Source organism: Leucoraja erinacea, chromosome 4 (assembly GCF_028641065.1).
Source record: "Leucoraja erinacea ecotype New England chromosome 4, Leri_hhj_1, whole genome shotgun sequence".
Classification (NCBI taxonomy): domain Eukaryota; kingdom Metazoa; phylum Chordata; class Chondrichthyes; order Rajiformes; family Rajidae; genus Leucoraja; species Leucoraja erinaceus.
Window position 1 is genome coordinate 107,741,302 of NC_073380.1, and position 26,434 is coordinate 107,767,735.

The following is a 26,434-nucleotide window of genomic DNA, read 5'->3' on the forward strand; positions in this document are numbered from 1 at the left end:
ATTATCATTTATTCAAATCGTTTGCTATGTCGCTCTTCAAGGGAGATGCTAAATGCATTTTGTTGTCTCTGTACTGTACACTGACAATGACAATTAAATTGAATCTGAATCTGAATCTGATTTTGTTGACATCCTTCCTATAATTGGGCGACCAAAATTGTACACCATACTCCAGATTTGGTCTCACCAATACCTTGTACAATTTTAACATTACATCCCAGCTTCAATACTCAAATTTTTGAATTAAGTGTGGATCTAATAGATAGTTTGTCTGCTATTTCTGTTCATTCAGGCTAATAATTTGATAAATGTGGAAACAAATTTAAGTAAAACACAACCTATGTATAAAATAAGCAAATTAATTTGGAAATATTTGCAAGAAATGTTCCAAATTCAACAATTGTTTCTCTAGATCTGTGGCTTGCAGTTTTTGTTCACAGAGGATTTAATCTGATCCTTTACTGTCCATGGATCTGCAGTTCGCATTAGTACCGTTAATCTTTTGTGAGTGAGACTTTTATTGCAAAATGTTATATTTAGTCTTGCTGCTCTGGAACTCAATCGTACAGGATGGACACCAACGTTTCACATAACTTGACAATCTGGAGATCCCCGAGTAAAAAACTATAAGGTATGAGAAATAAAACTCAAAAGAAAGTTGCCAGTTTGTAAGGCCCAAACAATATATCTAGCTTTTGATTTGAAACATATTTTTCATGTGTTACTGAGAGATACCAGTGTTGCTGTGGTGAATAATAACCAGTGTTGGTTAACAGTTAGGTAGACAAAAAAGCTGGAGAAACTCAGCGGGTTCAGCAGCATCTATGGAGCGAAGGAAATAGGCAACGTTTCCGACCAAAATTCTTCAGACTGATAGGGGGGAGAGGCAGGGAGAAACATAGAAACATAGAAAATAGGTGCAGGAGTAGGCCATTCGGCCCTTCGAGCCTGCACCGCCATTCAAGATGATCATGGCTGATCATCCAACTCAGTATCCTGTACCTGCCTTCTCTCCATACCCCCTGATCCCTTTAGCCACAAGGGCCACATCTAACTCCCTCTTAAATATAGCCAATAAACTGGCCTCAACTACCTTCTGCGGGAGAAAATTCCAGAGATTCACTACTCTGTGTGAAAAAAGTTTTCCTCATCTCGGCCCTAAAAGATTTCCCCCTTCTCCTTAAACTGTGACCCCTTCTTCTGGACTTCCCCAACATCGGGAACAATCTTCCTGCATCTAGCCTGTCCAACCCCTGAAAAATTTTGCAAGTTTCTATAAGATCCTCCCTCAATCTTCTAAATTCTAGCGAGTACAAACCGAGTCTATCCAGTCTTTCTTCATAAGACAGTCCTGACATCCCAGGAATCAGTCTGGTGAACCTTCTCTATACCTCTATGGCAATAATGTCTTTCCTCAGATTTGGAGACCAAAACTGTACGCAATACTCCAGGTGTGGTCTCACCAAGACCCTGTATAACTGCAGTAGAACCTCTCTGCTCCTATACTCAAATCCTTTTGCTATGAATGCTAACATACTATTTGCCTTCTTCACTGCCTGCTGCACCTGCATGCCTACTTTTAATAACTGGTTTACCATGACACCCAGGTCTCGTTGCATCTCCCCCTTTCCTAATCGGCCACCATTCAGATAATAGTCTGCTTTCCTATTTTTGCCACCAAAGTGGATAACCTCACATTTATCCACATTATACTGCATCTGCCATGCATTTGCCCACTCACCCAGTCTATCCAAGTCACCCTGCAGCCTCCTAGCATCCTCCTCACAGCTAACACTGCCCCCCAGCTTCATGTCATCCGCAAACTTGGAGATGTTGCATTCAATTCCCTCGTCCAAATCATTAATATATATCGTAAATAGCTGGGTTCCCAGAACTGAGCCTTGCGGTACCCCCACTAGTCACTGCCTGCCATTGTGAAAAGGACCCGTTTACTCCTACTCTTTGCTTCCTGTTTGCCAGCCAGTTCTCTATCCACATCAATACTGAACCCCCAATACCGTGTGCTTTAAGTTTGTATACTAATCTCTTATGTGGGACCTTGTCAAAAGCCTTCTGAAAGTCCAGATATAACACATCCTTCCCTGATTTATTTTTTTGCCAAACTGGGATGAACAATTGGTGTAGTTCATCCATGCAGCCTTTAAATGCCTTCCATTGCATATCCACCGTCAACCCTTTTAGAATTAATTGCCAGTCAATCTTGGCCAATTCACTTCTCATACCCTCAAAGTTACCTTTCTTTAAGTTCAGGACCCTTGTTTCTGAATTAACGATGTCACTCTCCATCCTAATGAAGAACTCAACCATATTATGGTCACTCTTGCCCAAGGGGCCATGCACAACAAGACTACTAACTAACCCTTCCTCATTACTCAATATTCAATCTAGAATAGCCTGCTCTCGCGTTGGTTCCTCTACATGTTGGTTTAGAAAACTATCCCGCATACATTCCAAGAAATCCTCTTCCTCAGCACCCTTGCCAATTTGATTCACCCAATCTATATGTAGATTGAAGTCACCCATTATAACTGTTTTACCTTTGTTGCACGCATTTCTAATTTCCTGTTTGATGCCATCCCCAACTCCACTACTACTGTTAGGTGGCCAGTACACAACTCCCACTAGCGTTTTCTGCCCCTTAGTGTTTCGCAGCTCTACCCATATCGATTCCACATCCTCAAAGTTAATGTCCTTCCTTTCTATTGCGTTAATCTGCTCTCTAACCAGCAACGCTACCCCACCTCCTTTCCCTTTCTGTCTATCCCTCCTGAATATTGAATATCCCTGGATGTTCAGCTCCCAGCCTTGGTCACCCTGGAGCCATGTCTCCGTGATCCCAACTATATCATAGTCATTAATAGCTATCTGCACATTCAACTCATCCACCTTATTACGAATGCTCCTTGCATTGAGACACAAAGCCTTCAGGCTTGTTTTTACAACACTCTTACCCCTTGTACAATTATGTTGAAAAGTGGCCCTTTTTGATTTTTGCCCGGGATTTGTCTGCCTGCCATTTTTACTTTTCACCTTGCTACCTATTGCTTCTACCTTCATTTTACACCCCTCTGTCTCTACGCTCACACATTTAAGAAACCCTTTCCCTTTAACTCCATCCTCCACTATCCCATTCGACACCCCACCCCCCTTATTCAGTTTAAAACCACCCGTGTAGCAGTGGCAAACCTGCCTGCCAGAATGCTGGTCCCACACCTGTTAAGATGCAATCCGTCCCTTTTGTACAGTTCCCCCTTACCCCAAAACAGATCCCAGTGATTTAAGAATCTAAATCCCTGCCCCGTGCACCAGTTCCTCAGCCACACGTTCAGGTCCTGTATCTCCCTGTTCCTGCTCTCGCCAGCACGAGGAACTGGAAGCAAACCGGAGATAACTACCCTGGAGGTCCTGCTTTTCAACATTTTTCCGAGCTCTCTAAAGTCACGCTGCAGAATATTCATCCCCTTCTTTCCGACATCGTTTGTGCCGACATGCACTACCACTTCCGGATGTTCACCTTCGCCCTTGAGGATTTTCTGCACTCTGTCCGTGACATCCTGGATCCTGGCACCAGGAAGGCAGCACACCATCCTCGCATCCCGTCTGTTGCCGCAGAAACCCCTGTCCGTACTTCTCACAATGGAGTCTCCCACTACAATGGCGTTGCCTGCCTTAGGCCTTTTTGGTTTTGGCTCAACAGCCCTATTCGCATTGCAAGCCAGTCCGCCACTCAGTGTAAACACGTCTTCTGTCCCGACAGCTTCTAAGTGGGTGAACCTGTTCACAAGAGGTACACCACCCGGGGACGTTGGCATTCTATGCTTCCCTCCCTTTCTCACTGTCTCCCACCTTCTCTCTTCCAGTACCTTAGGTGTAACAATCGTACTGTAGGACTTGTCGAAGAAAGTAAAAAGGAGGAGGAGCCCGAGGGCTGAGGGAGAGATAGGAAGGGGAGGAGACAGCAAGGGCTAACAGAATTGGGTGAATTCAATGTTCATGCCCGCAGGTTGCAGACTCCCCAAGCGGAATATGAGATGCTGTTCCTCTAATTTCCGGTGTTGCTCGCTCTGGCCATGGAGGAGACCCAGGACAGAGAGGTCAGATACGGAATGGGAGGGGGAGTTGAAGTGCTAAGCCACCGGGAGGTCAGGTTGGTTAGTGCATACCGAACTGAGTTGTTCGACAAAACGATCGCCCAACCTCCGTTTGGTCTCACCGATGTAGATCAGCTGACATCTAGAGCAGCGGATGCAATGGATGAGGTTGGAGTAGATGCAGGTGAACCTCTGTCGCACCTGGAACGACTGCTTGGGTCCTTGAATGGAGTCGAGGGGGGAGGTAAATCGACAAGTGTAGCACCTCTTGCGGTTGCAAGGGAAAGTGCCCGGGGAGGGGGTGGTGCGGGAGGGAAGGGAAGAATTGACAAGGGAGTTACGGAGGGAGCGGTCTTTGCTGAAGGCAGACAAGGGAGTTACGGAGGGAACTTACGGAGGGAACTGTATCGGTTATCAGTTATTGGTTATCGGTTAATTCGCAATAGATCAAATCTCTTAATTCAGTTCTGCACTAACAATATTCCCAGTAAAAATGATGAAGTGAAGACTCATATTTCAGATGTGCATGTAAACTGAATAAATCACAGGTAAATCTGAGCAAATACAGTAATGTACTATTGAGCAAAATATGTAAGTAAACACAAAATGTGTAAGTACCCCAGAAGCTTAGGGGAACAGTTGAAATGGGGCAGCAAATAAATTGAATATGGTTAATTTGAGGAACATGTAATTGTATTCGATTTCATTCACTTCTCTGTTGCTTCAATAACTCTGTTGTACTCCATGGCTGGGAAAACTTCAGTTATGTTTTGGATGCAGCAGGTTCCCAGTTAAACTACACGAGGAACACAATGAAAGATCTCCTAGCTCTCTTCATTTATTCATGTAAATGTAACCTATACCGTTGAGGCTTCCATTACCTGCACGATAGCAAGGACAGCACTGAATCATTTAACAGTCTCAAACCAGGTATTGCAAACATAGCAGACTATACCCTAAGCAGACTATACCCATGTAAGACAGAATAACACTAATAATAAACAGAATTATGTGGAAATAAACATTCAATTTGCATGTTGAAATGATGATGGAATTTTATTGGAAAGTCAAATGTAAAGCTGCAGAGATTTGTTTAGCTGCAGAGATTTGTCAGCTGCATCCTGGAACACAAAACATGTAGGGCACGTGTAGGGCTGAAACATCCAGGTCAGTGCGATGATATCCAAACGTAAACAGTCCACCTTCGATATTGGTTCCTCAAGACTATTTCTATGTGTAGTCGGCAATTGTCGTGGACCACTCATGCACAAGCATGATCTCCAAAACAAATCTGGAGTCTAATTTAGTGAAATCTGCAGAGACTTTCTTGTCAAGGTCTAAGCTTGTAAATTTGGAGCGTGTTAACTTGTTGGGGGAGATGCCTTTTAATAGAGTAACGGGGTGATACAGTGTGGAAACAGGCCCTTCAGCCTAACTTGCCCACACCGGCCAACATGTCCCAGCTACACTAGCCCCACCTGCCTGCGTTTGGCCCATATCCCTCCAAACCTGTCCTATCCATGTACCTGTCCAACTGTTTCTTAAACGTTGGGATATTCCCAGCCTCAACTACCTCCTCTGGCAGCTTGTTCCATACACCCACCACCCTTAGTGTGAAATAGTTACCCCTCAGATTCCTATTAAATCTTTTCCCCTTCACCTTCAACCCCTGCTCTGGGCAAGAAATGATGTGCATCTACCCGATGTATTCCTCTCATTATCTTATCACCTCTATAAGGTCACTCCTCGTCCTCCTGCGCTCCATGGAATAGAGACCCTGCCTACACAACCTCTCCCAGTAGCTCAGACCCTCTAGTCCTGGCAACATCCTCGTAAATCTTCTCTGAACCCTTTCACGCTTGCCAATATCTTTCCTATAATATGGTGCCCAGAACTGAACACAATACTCTAGATGTGGTCTCACCAACGTCGAACAAGTTAGGGCTTTATTCTTTGGAGCGCAGAAGGTTAAGGGGGGACTTGATAGAGGTTTTTAAAATGATGAGAGGGATAGACAGAGTTGACGTGGAAAAGCTTTTCCCACTGAGAGTAGGGAAGATTCAAACAAGGGGACATGACATGAGAATTAAGGGACTGAAGTTTAGGGGTAACATGAGGGGGAACTTCTTTACTCAGAGAGTGGTAGCTGTGTGGAATGAGCTTCCAGTGAAGGTGGTGGAGGCAGGTTCGTTTTTTATCATTTAAAAATAAATTGGATTGGTAGTTATATGGATGGGAAGGGAATGGAGGGTTATGGTCTGAGCGCAGGTATATGGGACTAGGGGAGATTATGTGTTCGGCACGGACTAGAAGGGTCGAGATGGCCTGTTTCCGTGCTGTAATCGTTATATGGTTATATGGTTATACAACTGCAACATGACCTCCCAACGTCTATACTCAATGCTCTGACTGATGAAGGCCAATGTGCCAAAAGCCTTTTTGACCTCCTTATCTACCTGCGACTTGACCTTCAAGGAACCATACACCTGCACTCCTAGATCCCTCTGCTCTACAACAATCTCCAGAGGCCTACCATTCACTGTGTAGGTCCTGCCCTTGTTAGACATCCCAAAATGCAACACCTCACATTTTGTTGTATTAAATTCCATCAACCATTCCTCCGCCCACCTGGCCAATCGATCCAGATCCTGCTGCAATCGTTCACAACCATCTTCACTATCTGCAAAACCAGCCACTTTTGTATCATCAGCAAACTTGGTAATCTTGCCCTGTGTTCCCATCCAAATCATTGATGTAGATGACAAACAGTAACGGGCCCAGCACCGAACCCTGTAGCACACCACTAGTCACAGGCCTCCAGTCTGAGAAGCAACCTTCCACCATCACCCTCTGCTTCCTTCTATGAAGCCAATTTTCTATCCATTCAGCTATCTCTCCTTGGATCCCATGCAACCTAACCTTCCAAAGCAGCCTACCATGCGTAATCTTGTTGACTGCCTTACTGACACGTTGAGCTTTCTGATTGCCCTTAGTCTCCTTCAAAGTCCCAACATCATGGCCTCGCCCTCTGATCCCAACCCTGCCATGAACTCACATATTCCAAACAACTGTTTGTCAGCTCAGCTGGCCCCTCACTGATCTCAGTATTCCAGTTTCCATATCTAGTCTCGTAACTAAACCACCTTCCTCTGGTCCTCTCTTCACTCACAGTAGTGACAGTCCATGCATAAAACATAATCACACCTTTGATCACCAGTCTGGCAAGCTGCCTCTGTACAATTTCAAGGGTCACGATGTTTGTATTGTGTTGAGAAAAGGAAATCAAGTGTAAATAATGAAAGTACAGACATCTCAATCAAAGGCAGACGTGTACACATGATGGATGAGTAATTGCAAATCAATTTTACAATTACTTCACATCATTATACAATTGATTTCCTTCAGTCAGTTCTGTCCATCATGTCTCCATGCCTCCCACCTTTATCCTGTCAAAGCTATCACTGAAAAATATTACTTTACATTCATTATAATTTACACTCTCAAATATTCAAACGCCACATACATCTTCAAACAATTAAACATGTGAACATGTCCACTCCCCATTCTGCCATTTATTCCCATTAATTTCATTGTGGAAGTCATCGTGGTACCCGTTTTCACCAAGCACTGCTCAATAGGGAGATTTTACAGACTCAGAGATGGAACTCTGCCTCATTGGAGTCTGTGGGAATCTACTGAAGTATTCAACAGCCCTGGAAACCCAGCAGACGATGCCACCATTAACTCATGCCCACACCAGTACTGCACTCTACACAAAGAGATGTCGGAACCTAAGGTAGACAAAAGTGCTGGATAAACTCAGCGGGTGCAGCAGCATCTATGGAGCGAAGGAAATAGGCAATGTTTCGGGCCGAAACCCTTCTTCAGACTGATGTAGGGTGGGGGGAGGGGGGGCGGGGAGAAGAAAGGGAAAAGGAAGAGGAGGAGCCCAAGGGCTGAGGGAGAGCTGAGGAGGGGAGGAGACAGCAAGGGTTACCGGAAATGGGAGAATTCAATGTTTATGCCACTAGGGTGCAGACTGCCCAACCGGAATATGAGGTGCTGTTCCACCAATTTCCGGTGGTGCTCACTCTGGCCATGGAGGAGGCCCAGGACAGAGAGGTCGGATTTCTTAAATAGGTGGGAGAGTTGAAGTGCTGAGCCACCGGGAGATCAGGTTGGTTAATTGCTGCACCCGTTGAGTTTCTCCAGCATTTTTGTCTACCTTCGATTTTCCAGCATCTGCAGTTCCTTCTTAAAGACGTAGGAACCTAAGTGGAAGTTTGATCTCACATATTTGTTTTCTGTGCAAGTGATGAATCTGAAATACAAATGAAATGCCAAAAAGTAAACATGCATTTTTCATTTGTTGGTAAAAGAATTGTAGACTTCTTTAAATTAGTAAAACTTTGAAGTCAGTTATTTAAAAACATGAAAGCATCCTTTTTAATTTCCTGTTTGTCTTTAAATTCCTTTGTTTTAATGATATTTTGCAAATTTCTGATAATTAACTTCTTGAGCTGTTGTCGTAGATTGATGCTTCATCTCTATATATCTAGTATTTGCAACATAATCAGCTGTTCTAAGACTATTGGTTTTGCTCATTATTTCTTCACACTGCAGCCTGTCTTGAAGTTCAATAAAACTTAAAGGATAATGCTTCCATGTCCCCTTGCAAGGTGATGTGAATGTTTGGTGGATTGTGCAGCTTGTTTTCTCCTGGGTGGTGTGGGGTTTCTTGCAAGTTATGACACTGGTACGTACAACACAGCTAGAAGGTATTCCATCATTGAGAAGACTAGCAGCTTATTTGTAGGAGAAAGGTTGTGGGGAGCAGGAATGTGGATTACTAACTGCAAAGTCCCCAGCTCCAAGCACAGACATCAATGATAAAGGGTGTACGAACTGTAATACCATTCAATAATAAGAGTAGGTGATTATTTACTCTATTGGTGAAATGGTCAATGACTGATGTCTCTAATGTGACTTGCTTATCGAGTCCAGTCCAAATATTCTCTTGGCTTTACTATGGACCCTTTATTTTTCAAGATTTATGCATTGAAAATTAATAATATATATTCATTATTGAAGATAGACACTAAAAGCTGGAGTAACTCAGCGGGACAGGCAGCATCTCTGGACAGAAGGAATGGGTGACGTTTCGGGTCGAGACCCTTCTTCAAACTTGAATATCCCTGCTTTTGACCTTAGGTTTGAATGAAGATCCTTGAGGTAAATAAAGATTGGCAGTTCAACGGAACTAGGAGTGACATTGCCATGTCTAACTCTGGTGCATGGGTACATGAAAGGTGGTCTGTCTAGTTCTATTCCTCTTGCCTTTGGATGCAATGTGTTACTCTAACTGCTAGGAGATATGAGAATACAGTTAAGAGCCATCCACACACGGGCCAGACCTGGTAACAGTGGATCAGTGAACGAGATGAGCTTTTACAATGATCTGAATATTTCAGAATTATTTCAAGGTTCATATTATGTAATTAATTGAATGTAAATCCCCAGGTATTATGCTAGGATTTGAACTTGTGTCTCTGGATTGTTATTCTCGTCCACTGGATCAATTATCTAATACAGTAATTTTAAACCTTTGCCAATGTTCACAGGGAATATTTAGATTTTGGTAACAGATCTCAAGTGAAATTGAGATTATAAACTATGCGCATTGACTATTCTAATAGTATAGTTAGTGATAACCAAAAACATTTAGATATGACTATTATTCCAAAAACAATTTGATAAATACCTTGTTAATCTCACTGCCATATTTGGTTAGCAACACAATTGTTTTCAGTAAGGAAGCAAGTATTATCTGATCGAAACAATATGACAATTTTCAAATATTGTATTAATTAAGAAATCGCTCTTTTATATATGTGTCAACTCTGAGTCTAAAGAAGCGTCCTGACCTGAAGTGTCATCTGTCCATTCCCTCCACAGATGCTGCCTGACTCTCTAAGTCCCTCAGCATTTTGTGTTTTTGCTCAAGGACCCAGCATCTGCAGTTGCTTGTTTCTCCATATATTAATGTTGCTGTGGCTGGAGCAGAGCGGAAAGAAAGATAATGGCCAGGACAGGGAAGTAAGACAGGAAAAAAACCCAAATAAGAGAGAACGGAATAGAGAGTGGATGTATTGGAGGAAGAGTGGTCTGAAGCACTGATAACTCTGCAAGTAATGAGCAGGGTCCCATCTGATTCAGCGGTAAACGAGTTTGTCATTATCTTTGTTACTTAGAAACATAGAACATAGAAAATAAGTGCAGGAGTAGGCCATTCGGCCCTTCGAGCCTGCACCTCCATTCAATATGATCATGGCTGATCATCCAACTCAGTATCCCGTACCTGCCTTCTTTCCATACCCCCTGATCCCTTTAGCCACAAGGGCCACATCTAACTCCCACTTAAATATAGCCAATGAACTGGCCTCAACTACCTTCTGTGGCAGAGAGTTCCACAAATTCACCACTCTCTGTGTAAAAAAATGCTTTTCTCATCTCGGTCCAAAAGGATTTCCCCTCTATCCTTAAACTGTGACCCCTTGTCCTGGACTTCCCCAATCGGGAACAATCTTCCTGCATCTAGCCTGTCCAACCCCTTAAGAAATTTGCAAGTAACACTTGTTCTCGTGTTGTGGGTGTCTCTGTTGAAGATGCCACTGCGAGCTTCCCGCAAAGTGTACGACTGGGTTTGTTTCTTGAAGTACTGTAGTCTATTTAATCAATGTATTCCCAACACACAGTAGTTGTTTGACACAATTAAATAAGTTGCAATGCAGTTAATATTCAACAATATAATTTGGAAATGGAATCACATGTGAGCCAGACCAGATAAGAGATGCAGCAAAAGGATATTAATGAATCAGCTAGATTTTCACTGGAGCTTCAGTGTCACTTTCAGTGCTATTGCTGTGAGAGTCAGTCATCTTTGTCCCAGTCTGAAGAAGGGTTTCGGCCCTTTCCTTCGCTCCATAGATGCTGCTGCACCTACTGAGTTTCTCCAGCACTTTTGTGTACCTTCGATTTTCCAGCATCTGCAGTTCCTTCTTAAACCCAGAATGAAAATATTGGTTGACCATTTGAATTCTGCAATCTCTACCATTTTCCCAGAGAAAAGAAAAGGCCGTGACGACAGTATATGATGATAAGCTGAAGCTCAATTAGTTAATGATAGAATGCTGAAGACCTTTCAAATAAAAGAAACACAGTGGGGTGCTTTAATCAAGTCACCTCCCAGCTTCTCTGATTGCTTTACAACAAATTAACTATTTTGAAGTTTGAACAGTGTATGAAATGTGACAGCTAATTTGCATGCTGCAAGCACTTTCACTCAAGAGTATGATAATGACAAGATGAGCTGTTTTTGCAAGATTAATGATTGAAAGAAGGCACCTGGAAGTGTGGCATCCCCTGAATATTGCACTGGGTTGATGGGCTCCAATTGTGGGTTTAAGTTTCTGGAGTGTGACTTGAATTTGCATCATCTGAGCCAGAACTATCATGAACAAGAGGGTTAATAATCTGCAGATAACTAATTATGAAGTTCCATCATGGCCATACTTAGTATTTCATAACAAGATTATTCAAAATAGAAAAGGAAAAACCAAATTAGATAATACAGGGGAGCAATTATCAGACCACTGGGATATTCACATATTTGACAAATTTGAACAAAACGAGTCGATAGATTGGCAGGCTGAATAGTTATGTTAGCTGTTTGTCAAGGGTAAGAGAAAAACCTGCAAAATGAAAGGAGAAAATCAGGACAAAATAAACACTGACTTTCAGCAACCAGGACTGGGCTTAGTCACAGAAAAACCCAGGCAAAATATCTGGAGATTATGAGGCAGATAAAGTCTTTCATTATTTTACTAGGTTCTTGATTATTTATTGTCAGTGCATTTGAGTTAACATACTATTGTTGATGTCGTTTTATGATAATTAAGTTAAACCAACCGAATGTCAAATTGTCACCCATTCCATCTCCCCAGAGATGCTGCTGCCTGTCCCACTGAGTTACTCCAGCATTTTATGTCTTTCTTGGCCAAAATAATTAGTTGTCAGTGAAATTTTGAAGAAATACCATCGTTAAGCTTGAAATAAGGGTAAATTATTCATGTAAAGAATTTAATTTATATATGAGACCTGCCATATTGCAAATTCATAAAAGCAGTATGCTGATGGTTATATTTTTTAGTTACAATTTACATATTTTAAACTGGTTCAATAGACAATAGACAATAGGTGCAGGAGTAGGCCATTCGGCCCTTCGAGCCAGCACGGCCATTCAATGTGATCATGGCTGATCATCCCCAATCAGTACCCCATTCCTGCCTTCTCCCCATATCCCCTGATTCCACTTTAATCCCTATCTAGCTCTCTTGAAAGTATCCAGAGAACTGGCCTCCACCGCCCTCTGAGGCAGAGAATTCCATAGATTCACAACTAACTGTGTGAAAAAATGTTTCCTCCTCTGTGTTCTAAATGGCTTACCCCTTATTCTTAAACTGGGGTCCCTGGTTCTGGACTCCCCCAACATCAGGAACATGTTTCCTGCCTCTCGCGTGTCGAAACCATTAATAATCTTATATGTTTCAATAAGATCCCCTCTCATCCTTCTGAACTCCAGTGTACAAGCCCAGCCACTCCATTCTCTCAACATATGACAGTCTCGCCATCTCGAGAATTAACATTGTGAACCTACTCTGCACTCACTCAATAGCAAGAATGTCCTTCCTCAAATTAGGGGACCAAAACTGCACACAATACTCCAGGTATGGTCTCACTAGGGCCCGATACAACTGCAGAAGGACCTCCTTGCTCCTATACTCAACTCCTCTTGTTATAAAGGCCAACATGCCATTCGCTTTCTGCACTGCCTGCTGTACCTGCATGCTTACTTTCATTGACTGATGAACAAGGACCTCCAGATCCCGTTATTCTTCCCCTTTTCCCAACTTGACACCATTTAGATAGTTATCTGCCTTCCTGTTTTTGCTACCAAAGTGGATAACCTCACATTTATCCACATTAAACTGCATCTGCCATGCATCTGCCCACTCACCCAACCTGTCCAAGTCACCCTGCATTCTCATAGCATCCTCCTCACAGTTCACACTGCCACCCAGCTTTGTGTAATCTGCAAATTTGCTAATGTTACTTTGAATCCCTTCATGTATAGGTGCGGGTACAATTGTTGTCCCACCATGTTATAGGTTATTCTGTAATAAAAATCTTGTGGTTTCTTCAACACAGATATTATTGTTGGTCAGAAGGATAGCTCCTCAACATCAATTAGGGTTAAGCAAAGGATGTTTAGCTCCACTGAGAACTGACACCAGATGATAATGAGAAGATTGAAATGCAAATCCATTTGATGCATAGATCCTTTTGTGCCATACCTATGTTACTTATTATCTTGGTGTCCAATTGTGCATACATGATAAAAGCTGCATAGTGCTTCCCGAGTGACTGAGCTAACCTGCTGGATACTCGTTCCTTCAAAGTGAAGGAGTATGGTGGTGGGTAATATTAAAATCTACAATCTATAGTCTAGCTTTAGAACGGCATAATTTTGTCATGGTTCATTGCAACTGGTTACGGGACGGCAACTAAAGGCTAGTATTAGATTAACATTGTTAGGAGCAAAGATACTCTAATCTTCAGAAAGACAGCAAATATATACACCGTGAATACCGTCCTGGGGTGGAGTGTTGGCTACACCTGAAACCTCGAATGGAGGGCACCTCTCTGGAGAGCCATCACATCCCAAGATGGCCTTGAAGTATGATATATGGCAGCTATTAGTATTGTTGGCCCAATTTTGGACTGCAGCTTCTCACCTGGAGTGTAATCTGGACCAGCTGACTGGCAACCATCACTGATGGCCACAAAGCAGGCAATGACCAATGAACAGGCCTATGAAAAGACAACGTCTTCATGCTCCACTGGCCCACAGTCACCACTCCAGGGTGGGATTGCGGTAATCCTTGCAACACATGGCATAGTAGGTTGCTGCAGTGCCATAACCCCATCAAAGACATCTGAAGCAATGACAATAGTCTAAGGTTGCATGATAGAAAGTAAGATATTGCATTCCAATTGTCTTGCCTTGAGAGGCTTTTGCTTGCATAAAGATGTAAGCAGAACGTTCTGTTATTGGACATTATGGAATGATGTGTCCGCATGTCTCAAATGTATCGGGCTATCCCTCCCTCCCCTGCTGGAAAGGATGGGCTTTGGGTTCCTTGATAAAGTTGTGTAGATTTGTAGCTGGACTCTCCCTCTTCCTTGGCATTTCATACAAGCTTGACTTTTGCCACACACAACACCTTGTGCACATCCATCATAGAGTCATACAGCACAGAATAGGGTCTTCAGCACAATTTGTCCGTGTCAGCAAGATGCCCATGTATATAATCCCATTTGCTCATGTTTGATCCCTATCCCTATAAACTTGCTTATCATGTATCTGTCCAAATGTCTGTTAAATGTTGTTATTGTAAATGCCTCAACTGCTTCCTTTGATAGCCTCCCATCCTCTATTGAGGTTATACAGCCTAGAATAGGCTATTCAGCATAACAGCCCAGTGCTTATGCTTCCCAAGTTTCCTTCCATTTGTTTACAAAGTCTATCAGCATAACCTACTATCTCTTTTTAGACATAGTTAGACAGCGTTGAACTTCTGCCCACCTTTCCCACACCGACCAACATGTACCATCTACACTAGTCCCACCTGCAGTGCGTTTGGCCCATATCCTTCAACACCTGTGCTATCCACATACTTGTCTAAATGTTTCTTAAATGTTGTGATAGTACCTACCTCAACTACATCCACCGGCCGCACGTTCAGTATACCCACCACCCTTTGTGTGGAATAGTTACCTCTCGGGCTCTTGTTGAATCTTTCCCCCACACCTTAAACCTATGTCCTCTGGTTCTCGATTCCCCTCCTCTGGGCAAGCAACTCTGTGCATTTACCCGATCTGTAACTCGCATGATTTTGTACACCTCTACAAGATCACCTGTTATCCTCCCACATTACAAGGAATACAGTCCTAGTCTGCTCAACCTCTCCATATAACCATGTAACCATATAACAATTACAGCACGGAAACAGGCCATCTCGGCCCTACAAGTCTGTGCCGAACAATTATTTTCCCCTAGTCCCATATACCTGCGCTCAGACCATAACCCTCCATTCCTTTCCCGTCCATATACCTATCCAATTTATTTTTAAATGACAAAATCGAACGTGCCTCCACCACTTCCACTGGAAGCTCATTCCACACAGCTACCACTCTCTGAGTAAAGAAGTTCCCCCTCATGTTACCCCTAAACTTCTGTCCCTTAATTCTGAAGTCATGTCCTCTTGTTTGAATCTTCCCTACTCTCAATGGGAAAAGCTTGTCCACGTCAACTCTGTCTATCCCTCTCATCATTTTAAAGACCTCTATCAAGCCCCCCTTAACTTTCTGCGCTCCAGTGAATAAATACCTAACTTATTCAACCTTTCTCTGTAACTTAGTTGTTGAAACCCAGGCAACATTCTAGTACATCTCCTCTGTACTCTCTCTATTTTGTTGACATCCTTCCTATAATTGGGTGACCAAAATTGTACACCATACTCCAGAATTGGTCTCACCAATGCTTTGTACAATTTTAACATTACATCCCAACTTCTATACTCAATGCTCTGATTTATAAAGGCTAGCATACCAAAAGCTTTCTTTACCACCCTATCTACATGAGATTCCACCTTCAGGGAACAATGCACAGTTATTCCTAGATCCCTCTGTTCAACTGCATTCCTCAATTTGCTACCATTTACCGTGTACGTCCTATTTTGATTTGTCCTGCCAAGATGTAGCACCTCACACTTATCAGCATTAAACTCCATCTGCCATCTTTCAGCCCATTCTTCCAAATGGCCTAAATCTGTAGACTTTGGAAATCTACTTCATGATCCACAACAACACCTATCTTAGTATCATCTGCATACTTACTAATCCAATTTACCACACCTTCATCCAGATCATTGATGTACATGACAAACAACAGTGGACCCAACACAGATCCCTGAGACACACCACTAGTCACCTGCCTCCAACCTGACAAACAGCCATCCACCATTACTCTCTGGCTTCTCCCATTCAGCCACTGTTGAATCCATCTTGCTACTCCTGCATTTATACCCAACAATTGAACCTTCTTAACCAACCTTCCATGAGGAACCTTGTCAAAGGCCTTACTAAAGTTCATATAGACAACATCTACTGCTTTACCCTCATCAATTTCCCTAGTAACCTCTTCAAAAAATTCAAGAAGATTAGCCAAACATGACCTTCCAGGCACAAATCCATGTTGACTGTTCCTAATCAGACCCTGTTTATCCAGATGCTTATAGATATTATCTCTAAGTATCTTTTCCATTAATTTGCCCACCACTGAAGTCAAACTAACAGGTCTATAATCGTTACGTTTACTCTTAGAACCTTTTTTAAACAGTGGAACAACATGCGCAGTACGCCAATCCTCGGGCACTATTCCCGTTTCTAATGACATTTGAAATATTTCTGTCATAGCCCCTGCTATTTCTACACTAACTTCCCTCAATGTCCTAGGGAATATCCTATCAGGACCTGGAGATTTATCCACTTTTATATTTTTCAAAAATGTCAGTACTTCTTTTTCTTTGAATCTTCATAGTATCCATAGCTACTCTACTTGTTTCCCTTACCTCTAAGCTCATCCACCTTTCTTACAATGCTCCTAGCATAAAAATATGCACATTTAAGAAACCTACCGCCTCTTATTCTCTGTTTATTTTATTTTTCTTCTTTCTCCCTTAGATTTTGAGTCCGAATGCTTCCCTTCTCTGCCTCCTGCCTCACACGCTGTCCTACCAGCTTTCTCTGTTTGTGTCCCTCCCCCCAACCATTCTAGTTTAAAGTCTCCCCAGTAGCCTTTGCAAATCTCCCCGTCAGGATATTGGTTCCCCTCGGGTTCAAGTGCAACCCATCCTTTCTGTACAGGTCCCACCTTCCCCAAAAGAAGTCCCAATGATCCAGGGACTTGAATCCCTGCCCTCTGCACCAGTCTTTCAGCCACGCATTTATCCTCCACCTCGCTCCATTCCTACTCTCACTGTCGCGTGGCACAGGCAGTAATCCTGAGATTGTTACCTTTTTTGGTCCTTTTCCTTAACTCTCCTCCCAACTCCCTAAATTCTCCCTTCAGGACCTCGTCTCTTTTTTTACCTATGTCATTGGTACCTATATGTACCACGACCTCAGGCTCCTCTCCCTCTGATTTCAGGATATCATGGATGCGTTGAGACACGTCCGAGACCTTGGCACCAGGGAGGCAGACCACCATCCTGGTCTCCCGACTGCGTCCACAGAATCGCCTATCCGACCCCCTAACTATAGAGTCCCCAATTACTATTGCCCTCTTCTTTTTCCCCCTACCTTTCTGAGCAACAGGGCCGGTCTCTGTGGCCCCCGGGTAGGCTGTCCCCCCCAACCGTACTCAAACAGGAGTACTTATTTTCAAAGTGTACAGACCCTGGGGCACTCACTCGTTCCTGCCTCTGCCCCTTGCCCTTCCTAAGCGTGACCCACATGTCTCTCTCCCGTGGTTTTGGAGTGACCACCTCCCTATAACTCCGCTCCATGACCTCCTCACTCTCCCTGACCAGACAGAGGTCATCGAGCTGCTGCTCCAGGTTCCTAATACGGTCCCTTAGGAGCCCCATCTCGACGCACCTGGCGCAGATGTGGACGTCTGTAAGGCTGTCAGATTCCTTGATCTCCCACATCTGACATCCAGAACAGTGAACTGCCCTGTCCCTCATATTCCCCCCTTACCCTGGATACAATACAATACAAACTGCCACAATACAATGTGGCTAAAGGGGATCAGAGGGTATGGAGAGCAGGGATCTGACTACCAATTAGCTGCTCCCTCTTGTCAGCTTCCACCAATCAGTGGCTTCCTCAAGCCCACTTGTTTTGAAATGCGAGTGGAAGTTGGAACGTTGCAGATTTTGGTTCCTCCCTCCCTCCCTCCGCCACCTCTCCAATGGCTCTCGGCCCTCTGTAACTCTCCCTATAGTTCAAGCCCTCAAGTCCTGGCAACATCCTCGTAAACCTTATCTGCGCCCTTTCCAGCTTGACAACATCTTACCAATAACACCAAAACTGAACACAATACACTAAATGCAACAACATTTTATATAACTGCAACTTGACCTCCCAGCTTCTATACTGAATACTCTGACTGTTGAAGGCCAATGTGCTAAATGTCTTTTTGACCACCCCATCTACCTGTGATGTCACTTTCAATGAACTATGTACCTGCACTCCTTGATCCCTCTGCTCTGCAACACACCCAGCGCCCTATAATTTACTGTGTAGGTCCTGCCCATGTTAGTCTTGCAACACCTCACATTTCACTGTATTAAGTTCCATCAACTATTCCTCAGCTCACATGGCCAACTGATCAAGATCCTGCTGCAATTTTTTGACAACCTTCTGATTTCCTTTGTTTAGCTTGCTCCTTAGTTCCTGAAACTCCTCCAGGGATACACTTGATCCCAGGTGCCTGACCCATGCCCTCTTCTTACTCTTGACCAAAACCTCAATTTCCCTCGTCTTTCAAGCTTCCTTACGTTTGCCTGCCTTGCCCTTCAATCTACCAGGGACGTGCATGTCCTGAACTCTTGTCAGCACACTTTTAAAAACATCCCACTTTCCTGACGATCTTTTTCCTTCAAACAACCTACTCCTATCAACTTTAGTAATTTCCTGTCTCATTCCCCAACATTCTTCCCTCCTGTGCATGTCTGACCCCCTTAAATGCAACTATACTTCCCCACTCCCTGTGGTGGAAATGTTCTCATTTTCATCAATCTGATTTCTTTTGAATGTTTTGGGTTTTATAATGCTGGACTCCAGTTGTGTTTTCCCTTCAAATGTAAACATCCTCTCTGCATCTGCACAATCAATGCCTTTCATAACTTTAAAGACCTTTGTTCAGTCACACCTTCATGTTCTTTTCTCAGGAATAAATGGACCCTCTCTGTTCACTATAGTGTGACATATATGTATATCTATATATATTCATATTTGGTGATATCATCTCCATTAATGGCCTGTTCCACTTTCACAACCTAATTAATGACCTTTGCCAAGTTTGCCCTCGACTCGTACTCACAGCATGGTCGTCACAAGGTTGTAGGAGGCCTTAGGTAGGTCGTAGCAGGCCGTGATACTAGCCGTAGCTACTCGTGGCATCAAGTAGGTCGGGGCATTTTTCTAGCCTGATGAAAAATGTCCACGAGTAAAAAAGGTTGTGAATTAGGTCGTGAAAGTGGGACACGCCCCTTAGGTTGCTTCAATGCTCAAAGTCCAGATTCAATTCTGACTGTTGCTGTTTATGTGGAGTCTACGTGCTCTCGCTGTAACTACATGGGTTTCTCTACTGGTTCTCTGATCCTTCCATATCCGAAAGACCACTGGGTTGGTAAGTTAATTAACAACTGGAAATTGTCCCTGATATATGTGAATGGTAGAATTTGGGAGGGAGTTGTTGGAAATGAGGTCAGAATAAAAGTGGATTAGTGTACAGTTAGTTAGTGTAAATGGCTGCTTCATGGTCAAGGTGGACATGATGAGCTAAAGGCTTGTTTCTATGATACATGAGTCTACAGTATCATCATATAAAGAGATCTGTGCAATGTTTCTGAACATTGAATCAGTGGGTGTCATTCCAAGGACACGCGTGTACTCCAGGCCGCAGAGCCTGTGAATTAGTGCTTGTTGCTCAACATTCTGGACATGACTTCAGAATTAAGGGACAGAAGTTTAGGGGTAATATGAGGGGGAACTTCTTTACTCAGAGAGTGGTAGCGGTGTGGAATGAGCTTCCAGTAGAAGTGATGGAGGCAGGTTCATTGGTATCATTTAAAAATAAATTGGATAGGCATATGGATGAGAAGGGAAGGGAGGGTTATGGTATGAGTGCAGGCAGGTGGGACTAAGGGAAAAAAATTTGTTCGGCACGGACTTGTAAGGCCGAGATGGCCTGTTTCCGTGCTGTAATTGTTATACGGTTATTCTGTTGTTGCCAGTGTCTGGTTGTGTGTCACCTTGTCCTACAAAACACAAGCAAAGTAATGTATAAACAATGCAAGTACTGAGCATGTCAGGCAGCATTTATAGTGAGGGAAGTGGAGGGCTCTTTTCTGAAGCGAGGGGATTGAAGGAATAGGAACACTGTATTATCACATGTGATTAGGCACAGTGAGATTCTTGGCTTGCAATCCCAATGTATACAACTAGGGGCGCTGCACTGGCAGCAGCCTCTGCCTACAGCCTGTCTGTCATTTCTATTATTTTTAGTTAGTCTAAAGTCTGTTTTTGGGGGAAACTTTAACCTTTCTATGTGGGGGAGGGGGGCAGGGTAAGGGGGGAAACCGTTCCCCAGTCTCTTCCTGGCGGGGACGCGACTATTTCTCTGAGTCGCGTCCTCGCCCCCCACCTCGCGGCCTACCAGCTGGATCGGAGCGGCCTTTCCTGCCGGGGACCGGGAACCGGACCAGGGCTGCTACAGCGGCGGCGCAGCGCTGGAGTCACCGTGGAGCGGGCGATACCTACCTGGGTCGCCGGTTGGAGCTCCTGGAGCGTTGGGCCGCTGCTCCAACATCGTGGAGCTCTGGTGCGGAGAGCTTCCAACGCGGGCGGCGCTGAACAGCATCGTGGAGTCCTGGGGCGCCTTGTAGAGGGCCTACAGCAGCAGTCTCCACCCGGCGCGGCCTACGGACTTTGGAAGCCACGGACTCCTGTAGGAGGGGGCCGACTCTGGTGTCCACGCCGCTGAGGACGTCCCGCAGCCCCGACGTCGGACTTACAACATCCCGGCGAGCGGTCCTGGACATCGGGCCGCCCGTAGCGGCAACTGCGGAGGGCACGGGGAGGCCGTGACCACGGGGAACAGTGGAGGAAGAGACTGACTTTGGTGCCTTCCCACACAGTGGGGAACTCTGATTCTGCTGTGTGGGGATGTTTTATGTTAAATTCTATAGTGTGTTGTATCCTTTATTTTTATTGTATGGCTGTATGGGAATTTCATTTCACTGTGCCATCTGGTGGTCCCGTACGAGTTGATGTGAAGTTCGAACGAAGGATTACGCCGTCAAGACGCTGCGTACGGCGTTGAGACGCTGCGTACGCCCGTCGAGGCGGTGCGCACGGCCTCAATGCGGCTGCAGGCCGTTGCCGCGCGGAATTTTTGGACAGTGTCCGTTTTTCAGAGCCTCGCGCGATGTCGGGACCAGCTCCGCACAACTCCATACGGTTCCGGCGATCGAAGTGGGACCGGCCCCACGAGGCCGTACAGCGCAAGCGACCACGTTAGGCCACGCTTGCCACATGCAGTCGCATGCTGGTGGGACCGGCCCTTAACAGTGATGTACTAGGACATTGCAGAGCACTAACTTAGCACATCAAATAGTAAGATTAAACGAGAACTTACCAGTTTGAAGTTTGATCTGTATTTTATGAGGAGTTACGATGAGGGATTACGTGAAGAAGCCCGCTTCCACGCATGCGTGTCATACTTCAAAGCAGCGGTGTGAGGTCACAGGAACCTATAATGATCTAACATAGTAAGATTACCAAAGAGATACCAGTTTTTGATATGATCATAAGAGGGTGGGAGCGGAGGGCACGTAATCCCTCATCGTAACTCCTCATAAAATACAGATCAAACTTCAAACTGGTAAGTTCTCGTTTAATCTTACTATTTTACTTCGGAGTCACGTGAGTGACTACGTGAAGATTTCAAAGCTCTGACCTCATGCCGTGGAACGAGTCCATGCTTCACAAACTGCCTTGGGTATTGGGAGAGAGCATCATTAGTAATTTTAAACACAATTATACAAAGAGTTGTGTGGTATAACGAAAAAATATATAACATTTTTTAAAAATTTGAGAATCATAGCCCTGTAACCTTTCGGGCAAATTATTTTGTTGAACATAAAATGTTTTCTTAATACAATGATGGCTCCAAAAAATAACTGGTTTATTATAAAACCTGTGGAAAACCCTTTTTTAATGACCATCCTGCCATTCTGAGGATTTGGTCTGTGGGTACCTGTACAATTTTTGCTGCGGATGTTGCTGCAGCCCTGGTGGAATGAGAGTTAAAACATTAGTGTCTATTTCTGCCATTTTTAGGACCTATTTGAGCCACCTTGATATAGTTTGCGTCATGACCCTTTCATGCGGTTTCTTGTAAGAGATAAACAACTCCATTCTCTGACCTCGAATGTTCTTAGTATATTCTATGTATTGTTAGATGTGTCTTGCTATACAGTCGTTTGCCATATGGGTGTACCATAAATTCAAACACTTGACCCGAGGAACCCGATCTGTTTTCTTTTATTAAATCCTGTATGACAACACCAGTTTCTCGGTGAGATGATCAGGGAGTCCAGGCTCAGTTTGCTTAATGGCTGGACTTGTTGTGCGGTAAATAACACCATGAGCATAACCATCTTCCTGGACTGTTACTGAAGTGACAACGCTGTTATGAGCTACAGGCTCCTCAGCATGTTGAGAAACGACACCCACGTCCCAGATTTCGGAGTACCTGGTTTTCTTACCAGGGGTGCGTTTCCACCGCGTGCCGCTCCGTTCCTTGTGATAGGTAATTGGAGAGTGCACTTGTGGCACTATTGAAGGCACTGTAGCTCCATCGATTATCCTAATGGAGGCTTGTAAAAATTCCAATACGGCCAGAAATGTTCTTGGCCTTTTGGTCGAGATTGTTGTCCAAGCAGTATATGCCCCATTTCTTGATGTGTCCAAGGTACTGCTTCCGTGTTGACAGTCTTAGTGCAGATGAGATGAGATTCATCGTCCTGTCTGACAGTGTAGTGGGTCTGTTAGACTCTACAAATCAATAAATCCATAGTGTTATGGCATGGATGACTGCCTCCAGTCACTGGATAAATCAATAATTTTTTGGCAATGTTCATAGGGAACATGGTTCTAACACCATCCCCTGTAAGACTGAAATACCATGATTGAGAAGGTCAGTCGGGTACTCTGAAAATTCCAGATGCCGAGTGTGGTTGAATTATCCCTAGTACCCCAATGATGGGTCCGAACGGGGGAAAACCTCACCCTATGGCTTATTTACATAACAATGCCAAGCTGGTTTACGAATTTTAGTACATAATAATGGGGCTAATGATTGCCCCTTATGTAAGCTCTATATTGCCAAAGTTCCTCTATTGAGTCAATGCCTGCCATATAGAAACCCACAACTGACACCAAGTCTATATCAATAATAAGAGCATCCATCTTAAAATGAATATCTAAAACAAATGTGTTTAGGGTTAAAATCAATGATAATCCTGCAACCCTACTCTATCTTATATTTAATAAATATGTTCAATCCCATCTTTTGTGTACAATTCTTTTAGCACCATGTGGGTTTTAGATTGTTTGGTTTATGTAAGGACAAAATGCCCTTCTGGTGTATGATGTACTGTGGTTAATGGGATGAGAAAAACCCTATCAGATAACCCTGAATACTGCTGAGATTATATGAATCTGTAGTGATTATATACCATACATAACTGTAGTGTTGCAACCTCCCCTACCCTCGTAGGTCCCTATTTTAACAGAAGAAAACCCCACCCACCTACCTCCCTGGTTACCGGTGGTTTTGTTATTTCCTTGGTTTTTTGAAAATAAGGTTCTGGTTTAATATTTCTTGTTCGGGGTTGTGTGGGAGGTTGAGGCTTCCGCATCTTCCAGGGTGGCCGCCCTGGCCATACCCTAAAACGGATCCTGCAGGTTATATTGATTTCTGACCCTGCTACTGGTATGAGCCACATTTTTTATGGCCTTGCCTGTGGCTGGTATCATGCTCCAAAATAGGCCCTTGCGCTGGCCTTGATGAGCCCCAGTGTCTTGGCTTAGTCCACACACGGTTTTTATTTGAAAATGGTAGCATTTTTGGGGTCCTAGTGCTGGCTGAATGGCCGCCTTCCACGAGTAGTTCAGGTTATATTGCATATTATTAAACAGATCTAGTGCGTCTTGATGGTCTTTGGTTACCTACGTTTAGTCCAGGGTGCTGGTGTGTGCTATGATGCCTTCCGTCAATCCCTTGAAGGTTCTCTGGATCTTGAGGTCCTGGTTCCTGATGTTCGTCCATATGCTGCCAAATGCATTGGTTTACACTGGGCACCTGTAATGCCTTACTGTTGCCAGGTGGCAGATGTCTGGCCAGTGTTTGTAAATTTTTCTTGTTGGCGTTTGTGGCCAGACATATAGTAATACTATTGCCATCCTGGATCCAAGTCTACCCATGTTTGACTTGGCTAAAGTAATCGGCCACCATGTCCAGCAGAGTCCCTGCTGTGTTAGGATCATGGGACGCTGTATTACCAGGCTCTGGCCCATCAGGGTCCTGCCTACTCTTTTTTATAGAGTTAGAGATCTCTAGGGTCCCACACGGGGTACCCATGTGGGGCTTAACTGCTGCCCACTTGTCTTTTGTTCTGCGGACCCCTCTTGCAGGTCAGCCCAGAACTGACCCACAGTGCTCCCCTCTGATGGGGTAAAAGCATTGTGCAGCCCTCAAAGAGGTACTGCTGTGGTTTTATCACGTTGGAGCAAGGCTCCATACACCGCTTCTTCCCGCTCCAGCCCTCTCGGGCACTGGTTGCCGGCGGTTTTATGCAAAGTCGGACCCTTCCGAGTCCACTACCTTGTTTGATTTGTGTCTAGCCTACCGCTCGGTCACATGGATCTGGCCGGTGCGGGGCCGACATCGGGCACAGCTGATCCCACTACGGTTGATCCAAGTGCCGCTGGCTGCTGCTGGCTGCCCGCTGTTCCATGGTCCTCCTTCTCCAGTTTTGTCCTTCCTTCCGTGAAGTGGATATGGCCGGTGTGGAGGATAACTGGCACAGCTGCTTCCATCTATTCCTTTAACCTGACTTCAACGCTCTCAGCACTCCTTGGCTGCTCCTTTATCTTAGACCCCTGGGACCCACCCCCGTACTGACGGTACTGGTCCCTTATGGTCGTTGCAGCCGGTCAACCCCACTCTAATGCCCTCAATTCTGGGCACTCCTACTTATATGGTCCTTAGATAAGGGACATATAAGACATTAAAACTGATGATAACAGCTACTATAGTTTTTATATAATATATATAGTCCCTAGATAAGGGGTGTATCAGATATTAAACTGATAAGAACAGATACTACACTTGATCTTAGCCAAAAAGCCGAGAAGCGATTATTGTAACTAAAACCCCGATGGGACTGACCCTGGTACTCACATACTGGTCCCTTGTAGTAGATTGCAGCCAGTCAACTGCAAAGTCCTTTGCTGCCGAGAAATGAACTTTCTCACCATGCTGGAGCGAAGTTGGGCACAGGTGTTTTTCCCCCTCCGGGAATCGATGTGCCCATGCTGCTCCTGCCGTTGCCAGCTCCTCACGAAGTGCCAGCTGCCACTGCTGCTGTCTGTGCTCCTGCAACTGCCGGCTGCCACTGCTGCTGCCGCTGCCGCTGCCGCTGCTGCTGCTACTGCCGCTCCTCCGCGGTTCTCCCGCCGGCCTTCTGCACCTTACATGGACCTGGTCCATGTCTGCACCTAGAAAGGTAAGTTGAAGGAAACGCAGGGTCTCTTACCTGCTGTTCCCGACTTTCCTTCTCCCGCCGGTGACCGTCGTTCCCTGTGTCGGGTTCGAGCCGCTTGGACCGACCCCGGTGTTCACGGGCCTGGTCCTTCGCGGCAGTTCCGCAGCCGGTAACCCCGGCTGTTCCTATAGATCCCCTGGACCCTGGTGCTTACCTTGTGAACAAGGTTTTCAGCCCGAACGTCCCGTTCCGACTCCATAAGTGCCGCTGCACTCGCTGAGCGTTTCGAGCCCCGGTACCGCTGGTCCGTGCTGTCTGTCCCGCAGCCTCTGTGCTGGCTGCTAGCGACTGGTCCCAAGCCAGTCTCGTTTGAGACTGGCATAGGGACCTTTTTTACTTTGCTTCCCGCCCGGCCGAGAGGTGAATTTTGCCGGTGCGGGAGCAAAGTCGGGCTCAGGTTGTTCCCCTCCAGGGAAACTCGTGCTGTTGCTGCTGCTGGCTGCTCGCCCTCCACGGGTCTCCCCGCAAGCTTTCCGCAGCCTCCTAAAAGTAAGTAGTAAAAAGGAACGCAGAGTCTCTTACCTGCTGTTCCCGACTTTCAAATCTCCCGCTTGGGGAACGCCGTTCCCCCCTGTGTGA

The 26,434-nt window shown here is 44.8% G+C and overlaps 1 protein-coding gene and 1 pseudogene across 1 annotated transcript in view; one reads left to right on the top strand and one right to left on the bottom strand.

Annotated features, from left to right (window-relative positions):
- rims2a (regulating synaptic membrane exocytosis 2a) overlaps positions 1-26,434 on the top strand; it is a 684,525-nt gene that overhangs the window by 250,947 nt on the left and 407,144 nt on the right. The window lies entirely within an intron of this gene.
- LOC129696796 (U2 spliceosomal RNA) lies at positions 25,342-25,449 on the bottom strand (annotated as a pseudogene).